This window comes from Lepus europaeus, chromosome 2, assembly GCF_033115175.1.
Source record: "Lepus europaeus isolate LE1 chromosome 2, mLepTim1.pri, whole genome shotgun sequence".
NCBI lineage: Eukaryota > Metazoa > Chordata > Mammalia > Lagomorpha > Leporidae > Lepus > Lepus europaeus.
In genome coordinates this window covers 62,792,340-62,813,780 of record NC_084828.1, presented here as the reverse complement: position 1 = coordinate 62,813,780, position 21,441 = coordinate 62,792,340, and the positions used below count along the sequence as shown (strand labels likewise).

General features: G+C 39.4%; 1 protein-coding gene across 7 annotated transcripts in view; it reads right to left on the bottom strand.

Annotated features, from left to right (window-relative positions):
* BBX (BBX high mobility group box domain containing) overlaps positions 1 to 21,441 on the bottom strand; it is a 280,483-nt gene that overhangs the window by 174,734 nt on the left and 84,308 nt on the right. Inside the window, exon 3 of one of the 7 annotated variants that reach the window (XM_062207541.1) lies at positions 15,248 to 15,320. The exons of the other annotated variants lie outside the window; for them this stretch is intronic. The gene's annotated coding sequence lies outside the window, so the exon portion shown is untranslated. The remainder of the gene's footprint in view (positions 1 to 15,247; positions 15,321 to 21,441) is intronic. 7 annotated transcript variants of the gene reach the window in all.

The window sequence follows — 21,441 nt, the reverse complement described above, 5'->3', positions numbered from 1 at the left end:
CTAACAAAATAATCAATTGATTAGGTTCCCTTTTTCCCAAATCCCACTCCCATTCCCCTTTCTCCCTCCAACAGAACAATGTTGATTTGTTTACTAAATATTTTGTGTATGTGCTAATTTGCATAGCACTGAGAATGGTTACATCAGAGAACAGAGGTAGAGGAAAGGACAGATGCTAAGAACAGGGAAACTTAAAAAGTTTCTCTTTTGGGCTGGGTGCCGGTTCAAGTACCGCTGCTCCACTTCTGATCCAGCTCCCTGGTAATGCACTTGGAAAGCAGCAGAAGATGGTCCAAGTGCTTGGGGCCCCTGCATCCATGTGGGAGATCTGGAGGAAACTCCTAGCCCTGGCTATTGTGTCCATTTGGGGAGTGAACCAGCAGATGGAAGATCAATCTCTTTCTCTCTACCTTTCCAACAAATGAATAATTTTTTTTAAAGAAAAGTTCTTCTTTTGAAATTCTAGCATGAAAACTCAATATATGTTACATGATATTATGCGTAAATTAAAAATCTCCAATTTATAGAGTAACAAAAGTAGCATATAAACACAACACAGTTTTATAAGTAAGCATTGTTATCTTATCTTCACCTGTTTATAACCCTAGTATCTATAATCTAAACTTAGTATCATTAATTGGAATGGGTAAAAGTCCAAAAGCAGAAAACAGAAGATGCTCATCTTAACTAAAAACCATGTTAAATGACATATTGAAAAACAAGTCACACTGTGAAGTACTCAAAACCAAATCAGACTTAGTAGAACCACACTGTCCAGCAAGGACAGATGAAAGCTCACTCTACCTGGCACTGTCTGTCTGAATCAGGAAGAATGCAAACAACTCCAGTGCCTCTAGGCCAGACAATTACAGAGGGGGTCTGAGCAATCCTGTTGGGACAGAAGGGTTGAAGGAAATGAAAACATTAACTCTGGAAAAGCAGCAGCAGTGTTTTCACATGCTTTCAGGGTCTTACAAGGAAGAGACAACGGACATAATTTTGCATGGTGGTCTCAGAGTTTAAAACAAATCAATTAGCAGATGTCTCTAGGAGGTAGCTTGGAGGCTTCAGGATAAGGAGAATTCTTCTAACCATCAGATGCATCCAAAAACAAAGTGAGAGATCCTCTCGGATATTTTTCTATCAATGGAGAGGCTCATATAGAAACATGAGAAGTTATTATATGCAAATTCATACAGGCCAGGGAGGCCTTACATTGTTAAGATCCTATCATTTAAAGATTCTCTAGCTCACAGAGAAAAATGAAGCAGAAGAGAGCAAAAGCCATTTGAGCTGAGGCCTAGAATTCACTTTGCCTAGCAGCCATGATGCCCAGAGACCACAGGTCCACCCCCTTGTTCTGTGGCAAACATGCTAGTGCAATAATTTATCAAAGGAAAGTTGAGGTTACTTGTATTTTAAATGACAATTAATATCAGTACTAGTCAAATTCTTTAAGGAACTGAGAACTGATCATATACTAGTTTCTAACAGCCTTAGTTAAGACATTTTTATTGCATTGTCTTATGAAATGTACTTTCAGCATCTACTTAGCTGAACTTGCAAGGTAAAGAATGTACCCCAGAACTGAAGATCAAAAGGTGAATATTTTCGTAGAATTAACATACCTTATAATCAACTTCCTGAGGGAATGTGCTGTTTTTCCCCTGCCAGGGAACATTCCCTTTCAGTTAAAATTCCACTGTACAGATAACTACTGTGATACCCAGGGAGTTCTTTCTTTTTTTTGCAATCACACATTTTTATTCTATAAATCCTTCTGTGAATGTCAACCCAAATACCTGACATAAAAGCAAAAACCAAAACTCCAAAAATCCTAACTTTAAAAATCGTATTTTCTCTTTAAAAATTAACTTCAAATAAATTACAAGTGGACACAACACCTAGCCACTTTCAATACACAAAGCACTAATAAGCAAGAAGAAACAAGCATTTTTAAGTTTCCACTGAAAGTTCCCACTAGGGTCTGAAATTGGAAGTCATTAGCCAGCTCTATCAGAAGGCGGCCAGATTACGGATTCTGAGAATCATTTTCAATTAACTTTGGAAAATTCTCATCTCTCATAAATTTAACATAACACTCATGTTTCCTATAGTTAAAAGTAAAACAAACAAATTTTGCATTTCTTAGACACAATTCAAAAGGTTAGCAACTGAAGAGAAGTTGAAGAGTGTTTAGTAGAAGGAAAACTCAACTGAGATTCAAATGCCATTAGGTTGCTACTGATAACTCAGAAATAGCAAAACAAATGCATGCATGTGCAACATTTATATGTAAGAGATTCCCCACAAAAAAAGTCTTTAAAAACAAAACAAAGCCCAAAAATTTATCTGAAACTACTAGTTTTTTTTCTTTTCAATTTTTTAAAAAAGCAAATCCTAAAAAAGGAGAATGATTTTAACCCAAACATGCGGGAATGAAACCTAATCTACATATCCAACACAAAAATGCTCAGAGCTGGACATCTGGCCCAGTGGTTAAGAGGCCACTTGGGACGCCAGTACTCCTTATTGGAGTACCAGGGTTTGAATCTTAGCTCTGCTACCAATTTCAGCTTCCTGCTCATACACACCCTGGGAGGGAGCAGGTGATGTTTCAAGTAGTTGGGTCCCTGCTGCCTGCATGGTAGACCTGGACTGAGTTCCTGGCTCCTAGCTTCAGCCTGGCCCTAAGCCACACCTTGAGGGAATTTAGGGAATCAATCAGTAGATGGAAGAGTTCTATTTCTCTAGCTTTCCCGCTTGCTCTCCCCCTTTTTCTCCCCTTCTCCCTCTTCCTGGCTTTCAAATAAAATAAAATAATAAAAATGCTTTTAAAATACTTGGTTGGGCCAGCGCAATGGCTCACTTGGTTAATCCTCCGCCTGCGGAGCCAGCATCCCATATGGGTGCTGGTTCTAGTCCCGGTTGCTCCTCTTCCAGTCCAGCTCTCTGCTGTAGCCTGGGAGGGCAGTGAAGGATGGCCCAAGTCCTTGGGCGCCTGCACCCGCACGGGAGACCAGGAAGAGGCACCTGGCTCCTGGCTTCAGATCGGCATAGCTCTGGCCATAGTGGCCATTTTGGGGGGTGAACCAATGGAAGGAAGACCTTTCTCTCTCTCTCTCTTTCTCTCACACTGTCGTCTAACTCTATCTGTCAAATAAATAAAAAAAAAAAAAAGAAAAAAAGTTAAAAAAAAAAAAAACTTGGTTAGAATCTTCTAGATGATCTAAACCAGGAGATTTATTTGTAGTTTTGATCTTTTTTCTAACACTTTCTCCTACCACACAAATCTTCTATACTGATTTCCTTCCTTTATTCTAAACATTTTTATTATTTTCATCCAGGTACCAGGGCACTTTTTGAGGTATATTTGATTAGGCAACAGTCTGATGGGCCAGTGAAATGGGGACTATCTACAAACTGAGCCCAAGGGCTTAGGGGCCTGGCTAACGTGGTAAGGTGGTATGAACGCTGAGTGTCCCAGGGTGTAGCAGTGAGGAGGAAACCAAGTAGGCAGGGCCAGGCAGAAGTCAGGACTCATTCTGGGTCTCCCACATTGGTGGCAGGGATCTAGGTTCTTGCATCACCAGCTGCTGCCTCACAGGGTACACTGCATCAGTGGGAAGTTGGATGGGAAGTAGATCCCAGGCACTAGAATATGGGACAAGATATAGAAATGGGTATAGCAAGTAGCAGCAGTTTAACTCACTGAGCCACAAAGTCCACCCACCCTGGTTATTGTCTTTAACATAGTAATGCCAAGTAGGAATGACAAGTGGAGGGGACAGGAAGATGAGGAAGCGAATGGAGAAGGGGTATACCATATCCTCTGTGAGGCTGCCAAAGAGATTTGACAGTGGTTTGTTAAAAAAAAAAAAATCATACACACATTTAGTATTAATTTATGGACTGCTATTTTACCATTCTCTGGTATCTTTGTTCCTATACTAACAACCTTATATGTACAAATTGTGAGACTCTATATATTCATAGCTTCTGGATAGCTTTCAAATAAACAAATAAAGAAGTTTTAACGTTTTGTTTTTCAGTTTATTTTGTTTGGTTTGGTTCCTCCTCATTAGCAATTAATTTGCATTTCAGCTTCTTTTTGGAAAGAAGAGGTGCTAAGGGACAAAGCTACTAAACAACTAGGGAACTTAACTATTCAAATCACCCCAAATATCCATCCTCAGCCATGCAAGCTCAGTACAAAGAGACACAAATCTTATCAGGGGGAAAATGCTTAACTACTCTAGAAATTGCAGACTTCCCAGAGTTCAGATCAAACATCTAAAAAGTAAACACTTCACAATTATAAAGAAATCAAAACACTTCTTTCATGTAGAAAAGATCAAGGATGTAAGAAGGCTGTTTTTGAGGGACATGTTAGTTTCCCATGCAGAATTTTTCTAGACAAAAAGATGCTTCCCTCAGGTACTAATACATGTTCTAAGATTTTCCAATCTCTCAGCTTTATAAGTTCTCATTTTGTTTTAACAAAGAAAAGCATGCTTCTGAGGGCCAGTTTTTAGAGCAAAACCATGTAAACTACACATCTAGACCAAAGAAATGCTAATAGTATCAAAAGTATTTCAAAACCCTAAAAATCAGTGATTGCTAATTATGTGATACCACATTTCCTTTTTTTGTGTTTTGGTTCCATTTTAAAATGTGTACTAATATCCTCTGAATTTTATTATTTCACTGAGATACCTGAAGAATCTGTTCAACTATATGGTCCAAGGAACCCTAACAAAAGTTGTCTCATATTAAAAATGGTAGATGTAAGAAAGAGATGAGAAAACCAAAATTATGAAATTATTTAAGATTTACCTATTTATTTGAGAGGCAGAGTTACAGATGGTGGGATGGGGTGGGAGGGGGAGAGGTCTTCCATCCATTGGTTCGCTCCTCAAAGGGCTGCAATGCCCAGAGCTGGGCTGATCTGAAGCCAGGAGCCAGAAACTTCCTCTGGGTCCCCAACAGGGGTGCAGGTAGGGGCCCAAACACTTGAGTCATCCTCCACTGCTTTCCTAGGCCAATAGCAGGGAGGTGGATCAGAAGTAGAACAGCTGGGACATGAACGGGCACCCATATGGGATGCCAGAGCTACAGGTGAAGGCTCAACCTATTGCACCACAGCTCTGTACCCGAAAACCAAAATTATTTAATCTGTAAATTCTGTCTCAATTTCTTTACTGAGAGGTCTCAAATAATAACTTCAAGCAATTATATTTTTAAGGATTTATTTATTTGAAAGGCAGGGTAATCAGAGAGAGAGGGAGAGAGGCAGTGAGTTGGGGCAGTGGGGTGAGGATGGGTGGCACAGAAAGGGAGAGGGAGACAGAGAGAGAGAGAGAGAGAGAGAGAGATCTTCCATTTGCTAGTTCACTCCCCAAATATCCTCAACAGTCAGTGTTAGGCCAGGCTGAAGCCCAGGAGCTAAGAACTCCACCTGGGCCAACCACACCAGAGTGGCAGTGGTCCAAGTGTTTGGGCCATCTTCCATTGCCTTCCCAGACACATTAGTCTTGAGGCTGCCAAGTTTTAAATTGGCATCCCTAACTTTGTATTTTTGACATCTGAGTTGACAGTATATTATAAAGAAACAGGGCAATATAACTTAATTTCATTCCAATACAAGAAAAAGAAGTAAACACTTATTAAATATACATTATTTGTACATCTATGCAGTTTTCACTTACAATCAACTGTTTTAGTCTTTGCTCATTAGTATTTTGACTCAAAAATATAGAATCATATCTATCTTTCTGTACTGTTTAAAACTGTTACAGTGAACATTTATACTGTTAATATATTTTTTAAAGATATGGAGCCCTCCAGTGGTCAAATATTTGTATAGTATCATGATAAATCATGATATTTTACTAACTGCATTGGATACCACTTCCTTATGGACTAGATTTTATCCTGTATTTAGAGAAGAAAATTGTTCCAATTAATTTTGTTCATAAATAATCAGATATAATTAGACTCTGGATGTTACAAAATGCGGAGTATTTTCTAGTGTTATAGTATCCTTACTAGTTACTGCTATAATGAGAAAAATACTCAGAAATATATTTAATATCACTGCAACAAAAAAAGGAAGCAACTTTTTTAAATACCCAAGAACAATTTATTTAAAGGAAAACTCAAGGACCAGTGCTGTGGTGTACTATATGGGTACCAGTTGAAAATATGCCTGCTCCATTTCATTTTTTTTTTTTAATATTTTACTTATTCCTTTGGAAGGTAGTGTTACAGACAGAGAGAGGGAGAGATAGAAAGAGAAAAGTCTTCCATCTGCCAGTTCACTCCCCAAATGCCTGTAACAGCCAGAGCTGGGGCCTATCCAAAACCAGGAGTCAGGAGCTCCTTCTGGGTCTCCAACACAGGTGCAGGGGCCCAAGCACTTGGGCCATCCTCCACTGCTTTCCCAGGCCATTAGCAGAGAGCTGGATCAGAAAAGGAGCAGCAGCTGGGACACACAAATGGGGTCCTATATGGGACGCTGGAGCCGCAGGCCTAGGCTTAGCCTGCTATGCCGCAGTGCCAGCCCCTGTATCACTTCTGATCCAGCTCCCTGCTAATGTGCCTGGGAAAGGAGCAGAAGATAGCCCAGATCTTTGGGCCCTTGCAGCCATGTGGGAGAGCCAGATGAAGTTCCTGGCTCCTGGCTTCAGCCTGGCCCAGCCCTGGCCATTGTGGATAGAGATCTGCTCTCTCTATATATAACTCTGTCTTTCAAATCAATAAATCTTAAAAAGAAAAAGAAAAACATTAAGAAAGTTCATGTTTTCTTTTTATAATACATAAAGCACTATATATTCTTGTTATGGACTATTTTCTAAATAATTTAGTAAATGTTCTCTTCAAAATAAGCTATCATTATATCACTATCAATATTAAGACATAACCTCTTCAGAAAAGAGCAAGAATATTTTGAGTCTATTTAACCTTCGAGAAAGCAGAAGCAGTTAAATTATACTCAATCTCATACACAAACACATCCACAACTGTATAGACTAGACTTAAAATACATTACGCTTCTTCAATGATGTGTACTTGGAATTAATCAAATTAAATGAGTTCACTGTGGTCAAAATTGTACCTTATAGCATTTATCAATATTTTTGCATAAAATTCTAATCACTGTTACTACTTGATACTAAAATAATAACTGAGCTTCCAAACAAATAATTATAAGACTTTCATCTTTTCACTCAGAGATCAGTGTTTATCTCTTCCCCATAGAGACACATTAAACCTTCCTCTGCATTTGGGAAACAATCAGAAATGAATTTCTACTATCTAGGACTGTCAAAAGGAAACACACTAACCAACTAGGCGCTAGGCATCTATCAGGTTCCACAAGTATTCACTGGAATACTGCCATTTAATTGCTACAGCAATCATATAAGGTAGGTGGTAGCCAGTATACAAGATGGTCCCAATGACTTCCGCCTCCTGATAGTCCTCTTCTAAACTGGACAAAGATGACCTGTGTAACTGTAGAAACAATAGAGTGAGAATTCTGAGATTAAGACATAAAAGATACCGTGGCTTCCACTTTCATCTCTCTTGGGCAATTGTTCCAAGGGATTCCAGCTGCGATACAAGGGCACGCAAGAACTCCTATGGAAAGGTCCACATGGTAAAGAACCTCATGGTGCCCTCCTGAAAGCCAGGCAGTATCTTGCCAGGTACATAGGTGAGCCAAATTAAAATGATCCTCCACATGCTTCCTCCACAGTAAATGCTTCATGTGAATGCTGCCCAACCTAACATTTTGAGTAACTTCAGGAGACATCCTGAGCCAGAATCACCAAACCAAGCCACACTCAAATTCCTGACCCATATGAGCTGTGAGTGATTATTCTAAGCTTCATGGTAATTTGTTAGACTTCAGTAGGTAATTACAGTAGTTACCCTTTATCCACACAGGGCTGCCTAAAAGGTGGCTAATTCTGAACTCTATATAGATGATGGTTTTACACACACACACACACACAGAGTATTTACCTAGGATAACATTTAATTTATAAAGTAGGCATAGAAAAAAGATTAACAGTAATTAAAGGAGAAATTATAACGATATAATAATAGTTATATAAATATGGTTTCCCTTTCTCTTAAAATATCTTATGGTACTTTCACCTCATGGCTTTTCTCTGGCATACTCACATTGCCCGCAATACCATTCTTGCACTTCAGGGCCACTATTAAGCAAAATAATGATTACTTGAACACAATCACTACAACACCAAGGTAGTGGATCAGATAATCAAGATGCTTATCAAGTGATTAGTGGGAGAATAGAATGTGCAGCATGGTTACACTGAAAAAACACAGATTCATATCATAGCTAGGATGGAACAGGATGGTATGAAAGTTCATCATGCTATTTAGAACAGTGCAAACAACAAAACAAATAAGTTGGTCATTTCTGGAATGTTCCATTTAATACTATCAGACCTGTATTTGGCCTGAAACCACAGAAGGTGAAAGTGCAGACAAGATGGGCACAGGTAAAATATAGATTGATACTACTACTCTCTCCATTTTACAGGAAAGCCTGGGGCTGTTTAGGACTTCAAATATCTGGTGTAGGAAAAAAAATTTCTTTTTATTTAACTTCTGGCTTTGTTAGTATTTGGCCATTTCATCAAAACATTTAACCTATGATATTCCAGATTTTCCAGTCATCCACACAGAGTATGCTTCTTCTAGATTAGCACATTAAACAGAATAATGCTCCCAAACCTTAAATTTTTTAAAATTTTTGACAAAAAATATCACTGACTATACAATATGTAGCCTATTTTACAAACAATTATATCTTAGCTTGTGTTTCAAAGCTGCAATATGACCAGAATTCATTTGAAAGTAAGTGAACATTGCCTTTTTTCATAACTTGATTTTGGAGCTCAAGAGGTAAGGCTCATAAGCACAAACTTTTATTTAATTTATCTAGAAGCACTGTTGGAACTGGTGTATAAAACACACTATGTGCCAGAAGCTATTCTGTTTTATATTCACCATTTAATCTGCAATCCCCTGAAGTGTATTCTATTTTCCCCATTTTGCAGACAACAGAGGTAAAAAAGGTTAAGGTTCCAGTGACAATAACAGAGTCACAAATGAAGACTAGCAACCTGACTTCTGAGCCAGACTCTTAACCATAGCCTACACTGGCTCTCATAATCTGTAATGTACTTATTTCATTAAGTACTATGGGTAGTCAAGAGATCGTGTGCCTTAGGATTAGTAACAGTTGAATCTTAAAGCCCAATTCTACCACTTCTATCTACACCATTTCACTACTGTAAATCTTTTTTTCCATCTCCAAATTGGGGATAGAAGACAGGTTGTGTTTTTATTTTGATGACTAGTAAATAAAAATAGGAATAAAAAACACCCTGTACGATGTCCAATTCATAACTAGGGATGATGTATGTTTTATTTTTTTTTCCCAAAAGCAGGTTTATAATAAAATTAATGAAACTTGAGTTTCAGGGCCATTTACATTCACAGCCCCTTCCAACAACTAAGTTCACAGCTTTTCTTCAAGAAGGCCTCCACTGTATCATCTTCAAGCTCCACAATACTTGACCTATTTATGGTTTTCCCACTAATTATTTCAACATTAAAGCAGGACCAGTGGCCCCCAGTTCTGGGTAAAAGGGACTCAGCATCCTTCACCTTGTCTGTCCTGCTAAAAGCATAAAACCTAGACAAATGCACGTGGCAGCTGAAAGTAACAGGAAAACGGGAAGAACAACATGTGAGTAGCACTGCTTCCTCTGTCCTCCCAGCTGGTGGGCCTCAAATCTTCCTGTAGAGGCAGCAAAAGACAGAGCCTCTAAGAAAGGAAGGAAAATTCTACAGGAGATGAAACAAATTCCTGTTGCTTTTATTCCTTATCACCCTACTGCTTGTCCTAAGATCGGGGTATAATCATGGGAACAGCACAGTACAGTGTGGTAATTAAAGAGCCCAGTTTTCGAATCAAAGAACCAAAGACAAGCTTCTGGGGAGATGCCATCCATGAATGAGCTCAGGGAAGTAATTTCTTGAAGTTATTTATGACTTGTTGTCTCACTCCAAGCTACTTAAGCATGGATTGGATCATGAAATGCATATGCAGACACTGAAAGTTGAAATATCAGACAGAGCATGGCCCAATTCCCAAGGTAGCCAATGAATGACAAATAAGTGGGACACATCCAAGTACACCAAAAGGCTTTGAAAACTGAACTGACATAGGAACCACAACTCACAGAATGTTGTCTGGAACTTGAATGCTAAAGTTAACTGAGTCAGCTGCCTCCTACAACTAATACTGTCCACAGCATATGAAAAAAAACCAAGAGACTAATACAAGAAGGCTTCACACATTTGTGAAAATGAAATTAAAAAATACACTTGTTCTGGTGCAAAAAGTCTTGAAATCCAAGCATATGAGTATACTTCATGGGAAGTATACATTATGGAAAAACCACGCACAGATTTCAAACATTTTTGCACTAAAATAAACTTTATTTTAATTCAGTTTCTATGAACTTTTGAAATACCTTCATAACATAATAAAAAGTCCAGAATTAAATCCAAAATTAACATATGAAGAAATAGGGAATCATCAACAGGCACCAACTCTTGACAAATATTTTATTTTATTTATTTATTTGACAGATAATGAGAGAGACAGAGAGAAAGGTTTTCTTCCGTTGCTTCACCCCGCAAAGGGCCACTACAGCCGGAGATACGCCGATCCAAAGCCAGGAGCCAGGTACTTCTTCCTGGTCTCCCATGAAGTTACAGGGGCCCAAGCACTTGGGCCATCCTCCACTGCCTTCCTGGGCCACAGCAGAGAGCTGGACTGGAAGAGGAGCAGCCGGGACTACAGCCAGCGCCCATATGGGATGCCAGCGCCTCAGGCGGAAGATTAACCAAGTGAGCCAGGGTGCCAGCCCCAACAAATACTTTAAAAAAGGTTTATAAAAGTGCTGCAATAAGTAAGGGTAAATATTCTTGCAAAGAAAAGAGAGGAGGATTTTACAGGCAGGGGACAAAATGGCATTGCTGCTCTGGAAAAGTCTGGGTATTTTTTTTTTTTATTTTTTTAATTTTTTGACAGGCAGAGTGGACAGTGAGAGAGAGAGACAGAGAAAAAGGTCTTCCTTTACTGTTGGTTCACCCTCCAACGGCCGCTGCAGCCGGCGCGCTGCGGCCAGCACACCGCGCTGATCTGAAGCCGGGAGCCAGTTGCTTTTCCTGGTTTTCCATGCGGGTGCAGGGCCCAAGCACTTGGGCCATCCTCCACTGCCTTCCCGGGCCACAGCAGAGAGCTGGCCTGGAAGAAGGGCAACCGGGACAGAATCCGGCGCCCGGACCAGGACTAGAACCCGGTGTGCCGGCGCCGCAAGGCGGAGGATTAGCCTATTGAGCCGCAGCGCCGGCCAAGTCTGCGTATTTTTAAAATAAACATGCAGTTAGTATATAACCATGCAATCCCACTCATGGGTCTTAACCCTAGAGATATCAATACTTATGTTCACACAAAAACTGACACGACTATACAAATGCTTATACTGGCTGTATTCATAATAAGCATAAAGTAGAAACAACTCAAAAGTACATAGGATAAACAGATTTTAGTATATATAGTGTATATGCACATGTTAATATGCATAGAAATGAGAGGACTTCAAAAAGTTTGCAGAAAAATGGAATGAAAAATAATATGGGGGCCCGGAGCTGTGCAGAGCGGGTAAAGCTGCCGCCTGCAGTGCCAGCATCCCATATGGGCACCGGTTCGACTTCCAACTGCTCCACTTCCGATCCAGCTCTCTGCTATGGCCCAGGAAAGCAGTAGAGGATGGTCCAAGTCCTTGGGCCCCTGCACTGATGTGGGAGACCAGGAAGAAGCTCCTGGCTCCTGGCTTCGGATTGGCATAGCTCCGGCCATTGCGGCCGATTGGGGAGTGAACCAGCAGATGGAAGACCTCTCTCTCTCTCTCTCTCTGCCTCTCCTTCTCTCTCTGAGTAACTGTTACTTTCAAATAAATAAATAAATCTTTTAAAAAAGTAATATGGGAGGTATGGGAGGTAGGTATTCGGTCCAGTGGTGGAGATGCCAGTTAAGATGCCCATGTTACACACAGGAGAACCTTGGTTCAATTACCATCTCCACAGTTTCTGATTCCAGCTTTCTGCCAATGCAGATCCTTGGAGGCAGTGGTGATAGCTCAAGTAATGGGCTGTCCATGTGAGAGACCTGGATTGAGTTCTAAGCTACTAGTTTCAGTCTTGGGTCCAGCCCCAGTGACTCTGTACATCTGGAGAATGAAGTGAGCTTTCCTTGTCTTTTGCTGCATCTCAAATAAGTAAATTTTTAAGTAAATTTTACATGAACTTTTTGAAGCTCCCTCATAAACACATATAATGCATGCACACACACACACAAATATAAAGGACTACTGCTCGGTGTACAGAAAAACAAGTAGACTAGTGATACACTCAATAACTAGGACAAATCTCAGGTATTATATGAGCAGAAGGAAGTCAGTCTCAAAAGGTTATAAACAAAATGATTTACTTACACGACATGTTCCAAAAAAAAATATAGTAAAGAACAGGTAAGTAATTGCCAGGGATTAGGGCTGGGAAATGGGTGTGATGGCAAATAGCCTAAAAGAAATGTGGGGATTGATATAACTTTCTTAAATGTTATCATAAACTTGTCTATAAAATCTATGCATAGAACTATATAGTATATAAAAAGCCAATTTGACTGCAGGGTAATCCAAGAAACTAAAATTTTTTAAATCTCAAAGTTAAAAGGACCAGAAAATAAATTACAGGTATTTTATGAATAAAAGCATTTCTTTAAAAAAATTATTTCTTTGAAAGAGTTATAGGGAGAGAGAGGGAGAGAGAGATATCTTTGATCTGCTGGTTCACTCTCCAAATGGCTGCAATAACCAGGGCTGAGCCAGACTGAAGCCAGGAGCCAGGAGCTTCTTCTACGTCTCCCACATGGGTGCCAGGGCCCAAGGACTTTGGACCATCTTCTGTTGCTTTCCCAGGCACATTATCAGGGAGCTGGTTCAGAGGTGGAGCAGCTGGTATTTGCACTCGCACCCATATAGGATGTTGGCATCACAGGCAGTGGCTTAACCTGCGAGGCCACAGCGCCAGCCATGAATAAAAGCATTTCTAAGGGTTGAGTTATATCAATTGAATGATTGAAAGGTACTTGGATCACTGCTCTGAAGAACACTGGAATCAACTAAACAATATCAGGACTGAAAATGACTTACAAAGGTGTAATCCTACCCAATTTATGCTTTCTGATCTACTGTATATATAAAGCCAAGATCAAAATAGCACATGGAAAGAAAATCAAAGAACACTGTGTCACTTACTGCCTGTCACTAGGCAGCAACTCAGGTCTTCAAGCTGAACGATATCTAAATTGCCTGAGATTGAGACTCTGTCTTTGAAAGATCCATTCCCATGTTAACAATTCCACACAGAATTCTAAGCTATGTTCTCCATAAAACAACCCATGCAGTGTTTTTATTTTCCTTGCCAAACTACAAGCAGGTAAGGGAATTCCACTCCAAAAAGATGGAACAGATATACATGATCCTATTCCTCTCACCAAGTACAATTTAAAATATTGGACTTTATATATGAGACAATATATATGAGAAAAATGACAGATCAGCTATAGAACCCAGGGAACAACATAATGGTGAATCCCCTGAGTTTTCTTTTTCTTTTCTTTTTTTTTTTTTTAACCTCCTATATCCCAGACTTGGTACTGAAGAGGATCGCAACCCATAACTGCCAATGGATACAGACAAAGACATCCCAACAAAAGCCAGAGCTCTCCAGTACAAGGACCAGAAAAGAGGCAGCCCCAGCAGGAAAGACTTTCAGATAATAACTATTCTTCACAAGCCAAGCATCACAGAAAAAACTGTTTCCCTTACCTACTGATGTCAGCTAAGTAGAAAACCTAGTTTCCACCCTTGTCAGTCAATAAAGATGAGCCAGAATCCCACACTGGGGGTCCTGGCAGAGGAGAACAAATGAGGACCCTCCCTCCCACACCCATACTGGGGGTGCTGGAAGAGAACAAGTGAGGACCCCACCACATACACACACACACATACACATGCAGGCAGTGGAGGGCATGGGGGACATACAAACTTCCTGGCCCCAACTCAGGTGTTATGTTTCCTTCCCTCTTCCTACTTTGGTGGTGTCACAGGAGGCGTAGTGACACACCAGGACTTTCACTGCTGCCCAGCAATAAAGAGCCCTCCCTCCTTTCTTGTCCCTAGGCCCAGTGTCAGTGGAGGCCATGATTACAACAGTGCTGAAGCACTCCTATCGTTTCCAGGTGGGGTGGTTAACAATGGAAGCCTATTACAGGGCAAGAACTTCTACAGTGCCCAAAGGTAACACGGAGACCTTTCCCCATCAGGTGTCAGTGGAGGCCAAGTGGGAATCAAGCCTCCTCATCTTACACTAACCGGATGGAGCCACCTCTTCACATTGCTAGAACAGTTCAAAGAATGCAGCCAAACACAACTTAATATCCAAAAAGCTAGGTTTCAATCAAAAGATACTCTCATTACCAAAACCAGGATCACCTCAACTTGAATGACAAAACAAAGAGGAGACAACTGTTAGAATTATTTGATAAAGATTTTAAAGCAGCCATCATAAAAATACCTCAATGAGAAACCATGAATACATCTGAAAAAAATGAAAACATAAAATGTCTCAGCAAACAAACAGAAGATATAAAGAACCAAATGGAAATTTTGGAACACATAATAAACAAAATAAAAAACTCAGCATTTGGGATCAATAGTAGAAGGGAGGGAAAAGAAGAAGGAATTGCTCAAACAGAAGATATAGCAACAGAAACTACCCAAACTGAACAAACCCAAGACAATACGCTGAAAAATTTAACAAAGCCTTAGGAATCCATATAATAACAGCAAAAAATCTAAAATTAACGTCATCGAAATTCAAAAAAAGTAAAGAAAGAGGGCAAGGTCAAAAAAACACTCAACTAATGGCTGGAAACTCCCAAATTTGGCAAGACACATACACACACACACACACACACACCAAGACATACCATAGTCAAACTTCTGAAAATTAATCAACTCCCTCCCTCCCAAATATTGAAAGCAGCAAGAGAAAAAAGATACCTTACCTATACAGGTAATGACAGTGGATTTCTCATCAGAAACCATGGAGACCAGAAGGAGTGGCACATTTTTCAAGTGCTGAAAGAAAAGAACTGTCAACCTAGAATCCTATACCCAGTGAAAATATCCTTCAAGAGAGGAAATAAAAACACTTTCAGATAAAGGAAAATTCAAGAATTTTCACAGCAGAACCACTCTAAAAAGAGTAGCTGAAGAAAATAAACAGAACAGAAAAAAAAAAGGAAGAATCATGTAATCTCCAGAAGAAAAAAAAAAAAAAAAAGAACGTAGTATATACATATATGAGTGAAATACAATAGCATTTCCTCCTTCCGTTGAGTTTCCTAAATTATGTTTGATAGCTAAAACAAAGTATAGGATTGTCTGGAGGCCGGCACTGTGGTGCAGTATGTTAATCCTCTGCTTGAGGCACCCACATCCCATGTGGGCACCAGTTTGAGTCCTGGCTGCTCCTCTTCCAATCTGGCTCTCTACTATGCCCTGGGAAAGCAGTAGAAGATGGCCTAAGTGACTGTGCCCCTGCACCCACATGGGAGAGTGGGAAGAAGCACCTGGCTCCTGGCTTCAGATGGGCACAGCTCTGGCCATTGCAGCCATTTGGAGAGTGAACCAACGGAAGGAAAACCTTTCTGTCTCTCCCTCTCACTGTCTGTAATTCTACCTCTTAAATAAATAAATAAAATCTTTAAAAAAAAAAAAGGATTGTCTTATGTGGTTCTAAATGTATTATTACAAATAAAGTAATAGAAAGAAAGGGGAGGTACATGCACTACTCACAAGATAAATTGGCACTAATTAAGACAAATCATGAAAAAGGGCCATATCTCTAAATCTCCATCTCAAACATATAAAATCCAAAACATAAATATATAAAATGTATATAAAATTGCATCTCTTTTTGGTTAAAAAGCATGATCTAACTCTATGCTGTCTACAAAACACTTCAAATGCCAACAACACAGGTAGGTAAAAAGTAAGACAGTATGTCATGTAAACATCAATCAAAATAAAGCAAAAATGATGAATTATCCAGAAAAAAATAGGGGTCGGCACTGTGGTACAGCAGGTTAACGCCCTGGCTTGAAGCACTGGCATCCCACATGGGCGCCGTTTCTAGTCCCGGATGCTCCTCTTCCGATCCAGCTCTCTGCTATGGCCCGGGAAAGTAGTAGAAGATGGCCCAAGTCCTTGGGCCCCTGCACCCATGTGGGAGACCCAAAAAAAGCTCCTGGCTCTTGGCTTCGGATCAGCGCAGCTCCAGCCTTTGCAGCCAATTGGGGAGCGGATGGGAAGACCTCTCTCTCTTTCTCTGCCTCTCTCTGTAACTCTGTCTTTCAAAATAAATATTAGAAAAAAAAACAGACTTCAGAGCTAAAAAGATTATCAGACATTAAAAGGGACATTTACATCTGAAAAAGGGCCACACCTCCAAAAAGATATACCAATCCTAAATGTGTATGTACCACCACCAACAAAGCTATAAAATATGTGGAATAAAACTTAACAGAATTGGGGCCGGCGCTGTGCCTTAACAGGTTAACACCCTGGCATGAAGTGCTGGCAGTCCATATGGGCACCAATTTGAGACCCGGCTGCTCCATTTCCCATGCAGCTCTCTGTTCCTGCACCCACATGGGAGACTCGGAGGAAGCTCCTGGCTCCCCACTTTGGATCAGCTCAGCTTGGCCGTTGCGGCCAATTGGGGAGTGAACCAGAGGATGGAAGACCTTTCTCTCTCTCTCTCTCTCTCCCCTCTCTCTGTGTAACTCTGACTTTCAAATAAAGAAAGAAGCCTTAAAAAAAAAAAAACCTAAAACTTAGAGAATTGAAAATAGAGATAAACAAATCTACAAATATAGTGAAAAATATCAATACCCATTTCTTGGCAATAGTTAGAATAATTAGGAAGAAAGTCAGAAAGGATATGCAATATAAGAACTCCACATATCAGCAATCAACAGGATCTAATCAATGTCTATAAAGCAGTTCAGCCTAAAACAGTAAAACACACATTTTTTTTTCAAGTGTCCAAGGAACACATACCAAGATACACCACATACTAGGCTACAAAATAAACCATTCAACACATTTAAAATAACTGGAATCAAATAAGAGTTTGTTCTCTAATCACAGTGGAAAACAATTAGAAATCAGTAACAAAGATTACAGAAAAACTATCAAACACATTGAAACTAAACAACCAACTTATAAAATCATACACAAAAAATCTCAAGAGGAAAAAAGTTGAATGGAAGTGAAAATACAATCATCAAAATTTGCAGGACACAGCCAAAGCTGTGCTCCCAAAGGAATTTGTACAACTGAATGCATGTTTTTGAAAAGAGGAAATCTTGTAAGTCAATAATTCACATTCCCATTTGAAGAACTTGGACAAATGTCAAAGTAAATCCTAAGCAAGCATAAATTAAAGAAATAATAAAGTTAAGAGCAAAAATAAATGAAACTGAAAATCAAAAATACAATTTTGGTAATACTTCAGCATCAAAGCCAAAGACAGTACCAAAAAAGAAAGCACAAACCACCACTCCTCATGAATATAGATGCAAAATCCCTACTAAAACATAAGCAATCAGAATTTACAAATATAAAAAAAGGAATTATACAAAACCCGGTTGTGGTATAGCAGCCTGCAATACTGGCATCCCATATGAGCGCCAGTTCGAGTCCTGGCTGCTTAACTTCCAATCCAGCTCCCTGTTAATGTGTCTGGGAAAGAAGCAGAAGATTCGCCAAGTCCTTGGGCCCCTGCACCCACATGGGAAACCCAGAAGTCGCTCTTGGCTCTTGGTGTCGGCCTGATCCAGTCCTGGCTGTTGCGGCCATTTGGGGAGTGAACAACAGATGAAAGATTTCTCTCTCTCTGTCTCTCCCTCTCTCTCTGCAACTCTGACTTTCAAATGAATAAATAAATCTTCAAAAAGAAAAAAGGAATTATACAATCATATCAGGCTAAAAAAGAAATAACAGGCTAAAGAAGAAAATCTTACAATCATATCAACTGATTCAGAAAAATGTGAGATATAAATCAACATCCATTCATTATAAAAACTTTCAGTAAGTTAGGAAAGGGGAACTTGAACTTGATAAAAAGCACATCAGGGGCTGGCGCTGTGACACAGCGGGTTAACGCCCTGGCCTGAAGTGCTGGCATCCCATATAGTCGCCGGTTCTAATCTCGGCTGCTCCACTTCCAATCCAGCTCTCTGCTATGGCCTGGGAAAGCAGTAGAAGATGGCTCAAATCCTTGGGCCCTTGTACCCGCGTGGGAGACCCGAAAGAAGCTCCTGGCTCCTGGTTTAGGATCTGTGCAGTTCCGGCCATTGTGGCCAATTGGGGAATGAAACATCGGATGGAAGACCTCTCTCTCTCTCTCTCTCTCTGCCTCTCCTCTCTCTGTGTAACTCTGACTCTCAAGTAAAAAATAAATAAATCTCTAAAAAAAAGCATGTTAAAGTAACCTACAGCTAACATTATAACCGAAAACTACTGAATGCTTTTTTCCTGAAATTATGAACAAGGCAGGGATGTACACTCTTATTCACATAATGCTGGAAGTTCTAGCAGGTGTAGTATTCAAGGAAAGGAAATAGAAGGCATTTATGTCTGAAGGAAGAAACAAAACTATTTGTAGACGTTATGATTATCTGCAGAGAAAATCTCAAGGAATCCATAACACAACCTTTGAAAATGAGTAAGTGAATTCATCAAGATCAAAGAAAACAAATTGAATGCACAAAATTCAACCATAAATTTATATATGAGTAACATGTTGGCATTAAAACTAAAATATTTCATATATAAGCAATGAACATATAAACATCAAAATGAAAAACACAGTATCATTTACACCCACTTTAAAAGAAAAACAAAACATTCAGGCTGAAAGCTACAAAATGATGATTAAAAAATCAAGAAGGATCTAAATAAATAAAGATATACTGTGCTCATGAATTGGAAGATTAAACATAGCAAAGATATTAATTCTTCCCAAATTGATGCACAGATTTAACCAATTTCTATAAAAATCCCAGCAAGACTTTTGTAGACACAGTAGATACAGAAAAGATTATTCCAAATTTTACATGGGAAGACAAAGGAACTGGAATATAGCTAAAGCAATCCTGAAACACAAGAAAAAGCATGAGCTCTGATTTCAACACCTGAATAGGTATAGTATTCAGGAATATGAGTATTAGTAGAGAATCAGAGACATAGGTCAATGAACAGAAGAGAAAGTCCAGAGACAGACCCGCCCAGGCTTACCAATCTTATTTACAACCAACATGCAAAAGCAGTTCAATGGAGGAAAAGATGGCCTTTTTACTCAAATGAGGCTAGGGCAAGTGGACTTCCATAGGCAAAAAATGGAAGTTTGACCTGAGACTCACATCTTATTAAATCAAAAAGGATCATGAACTTAAATGTAAACTGCAAAACCACAAAAACATTTAGGAAAATTAATCAGAAAATCTATAGACTCCAGTGCTTGTAAATTTGAGTTCTTAGCTTTAACAACAAAAGCATGATCCTTAAAAGGTAAAACTGATAACCTGGATTTCATCACAATTTAAAACTTTTGTTCTACCAAAAACTTAAAAGATGAGTTAAAGACAGAAAAAAAAATCTGACCAAGTACTAGTATCTATATAAAGTAACTATATAAAGAACATTCAAAACTCAATCATAAAAAAAATTCAAACAGAAAATAGGCAAAAAACGTGAACAGTTTACCAAAGCAGATGTATAGATGACAAGTCAACACATGACATGATGTTCAATATTATTAAATACCACAGAAATGCAAATTCAAATCACAATGAAATCACTAGATATCTATAGGAACAGCATTTTTAAAAATGCTTAACACCAAATGCTTATGAGCATAGAAAGAAACTGGATTATTCACATATTTCTGGAGGAAATGAAAATAATATGGCTACTCTGGAAAACCAGTTGGCAATTTTTTTTTAAGATTTATTTATTTATTTGAAAGTCAGTTATAGAGAGAAAAGGGGAAAGAAAAAGAGAGGTCTTCAGTCCACTGGTTCACTCCCCAAATAGCTGCAAGAGCCATGGCTGGGCCAGGCTCAAGCCAGGAGCCTATAACTTCTGGGTCTCCTATGTGGGTAGCAAGGGCCCAAGTACGTGGGCCATCCTTCACTGCTTTTCCAGTCCATTAGCAGGGAGCTGGACTAGCAGTGGAACAGCCAGGACAGGAACCAGAGCCCATATGGGATGCCGGTTAACCTGCTATGCCACAATGCTGGTCCCAGCTTTTTTTTTTTTTTTTTTAAGATTTATTTATTTATTTGAAAGACAGAATTACACAAAGAGAAGGACACACACACACACAGAGGAGAGAGAGAAAGGGAGCTTCCATCTGCTAGTTCACTTCTCAAATGGCCACGATGGCCAAGCAGGGCTAGGCCAAAGTCAATCCGGGTTTCTCGTATGGGTGGCAGGGACACAAGTACTCAGGCAATCTTCCAATGCTTTCCCAGACGCATTAGCAGGGAGAGGGATCAGAAGTGGAGCAGCCAGGACTCAAACCAGCTCTTCTAAAGAATGCTAGTGTTATACAGGTGGTGGCTTAATCTGCTGTGACACTACAGTGGCCCTGGCAGCTTCTTTTTTTAAAAAAATGTTATATGCAATTATCATATGACCCAGCAATTATACTGGTGGAAATTTATCACAGAGATATGGAAAGCTTATTCACATGATAACATGTGCATGAATGTTCACAGCAGCTTTCTTCTTAATAGTTCCAAAATGGAAAAAATACAGATATGACAAAATAAGTTGCTGTATCTCCACACCATGGAATATTACTCAGCAATAAAAAATTACTGAACAGTGAAAGAAATTATTGAAGCTGGTGTAAACCTCCAGAAAGTTATGTTGAGTTGAAAAAAAAAAGCTGATCTCACAAGAACACTCACTATTTGACTTTATCTTCCTAATGTTTTAGAAATGACAGTGTTTGTAAGGTGTTACAAAGAGGCTGGGGAGGAAGGAGATGGATGTGGCTATAAGAAGAGCAAATTATGGATTCCTGGAGTGATGTAAACATTCTGCAACTTAACGCCAGCACCACGGTTGCGATAAGTGTACTATCGTTTTATAAGATGTTACCACTGGGGGAGTCCAAGTAAGG